Genomic DNA, 1763 nt, shown 5'->3' on the forward strand with positions numbered 1-1763 from the left:
ATATCAAATACTGTAATTCAAACCCCTCATAAATTACATTCATTAAGGGAAGCTGAACATTTTTTAAAAATTTGACATTAAAGAAGGTTCTCAAAGCACCTACGGCCTTGACGATTACATTCTCATTGGGATAAACGCGCTTCGCGCTCAACAATTAGGTTATACAGGCTCTCATTTTTTTAATTGTGCGCTAATCGAAAATTTCGGCTAGAATAGTTTTGAAATGTATTTGGTATCTAGTGCAAATTTTGAATGGAATTTTTGGATCTATGAAAAAAATTTTTTTTTCTATTTTTTGAAAATTGTTAAATTTTTGAAAAGTATAGAAGGTTACGACGTAACAATTTTTATAAGTATATTTCTTAAAAATCTGTAATTTCTTTTGTAAGTTCTCTTAAAAACTCTTGTCAAAATCTGGTTGCTTGTCCATGTGGCCAAAAACCAACGTAAATGACTAGAGATCGAGTTTTTTACTTCGGGGTTTTTTTTATTCCCGATCGTGCCTTCCCGGAGGGTGTCCATATACAGGGTGTCTAAAAAGTCCCGGGACCTTCATTTTGACCTTGAAGTTGATCTTCATGGCTTTTTGAAGGTTAACTTTGTTTTTTTAATTGGAAACCCCCCTTTTTTACATCTGCAATCGATAGAGCGGAAAATTCTACGTTTAAATACGTACCTAAGTAATAGGTGAATTGTAACTTTCAAGGTCAGTTAGAGGTTATTTGAAATTAACAAAGTTTTCCAAGAGGTCAGTGCAATTCCTGAAATAAATTTCAACAAGAAATTCATTGGTGAGCTCTGCATTGATCTTGGTGATGTTCTTCAAGGTTTTTTCAAGGTTTTTTCCAAGCAGTTTACGTTTACGTTGAGCATTACCCAGGAACAACGGTGTGGACGCAGTAAATTCTGTTCCCTTTGCGGTGATTGATTAGCGCTTGTCCTCTTGCCTCTTACGCTTCAGTGAAGATGTTCGAACTGATAACCTTGAGCTTCTTGACAAAAAGCTATGCGATTGTAAAAATGAGTTACAGCATTGCGAATCATCTCCCTATCCATCAAAGTAGCCTGTTGCAGAATCCGATTCTGCAATTCGTCTAAACTTTGCGGTTGCGTTGAGTATACTTTTCTCTTTAAATAACCCCAAAGAAAATAGCCGAGAAGCGTCAGATCAGCAGATCTAGCAGGCCACTCGATTTCACCCCTCCTTCCAATCCACCCTTGAGGAAATTGAGTATCCAAATATGCCCGAACCTCCCTACCGTAATGAGCCGCTGCTCTCTCCGGCTGGAATCAAATATTCTCATAATTATCGCCTGTAATCTCCCTTATTCTTGGTACAATTTTGTTTCTGAGAATCTCTTCATATGCACGGGCATTGAGATTACCATCGATGAAGGAATGTCCTATCAATGTACCATTTAAGATACCGGCCCAAACATGAATCTTTTGTGGATATTGTGTGTGACTCTCCATTATCCAATCAGGATGTGTGTCGGACCAATATCTACAATTTTGCCTGTTTACTTCACCTTTTAAAGTGAAAGTCGATTTATCTGAAAATACTGTATTGTACAAGAAAAGAGGATCTCTATCAATTCGGTCCATCATAATTTCACAAAATTCAACCCGACGATCAGGATCGTCTTAATTGAGCTCTTGTACCAGATGAACTTTGTAAGGATGGAAATTAATGCTTATAAAAATATTTCGCACTGTCTCAGGAGCAATGTCACGCTCATCACTAGCTCGACGTAAACTAAGGT

Source organism: Belonocnema kinseyi, chromosome 3, assembly GCF_010883055.1.
Source record: "Belonocnema kinseyi isolate 2016_QV_RU_SX_M_011 chromosome 3, B_treatae_v1, whole genome shotgun sequence".
Lineage (NCBI taxonomy): Eukaryota > Metazoa > Arthropoda > Insecta > Hymenoptera > Cynipidae > Belonocnema > Belonocnema kinseyi.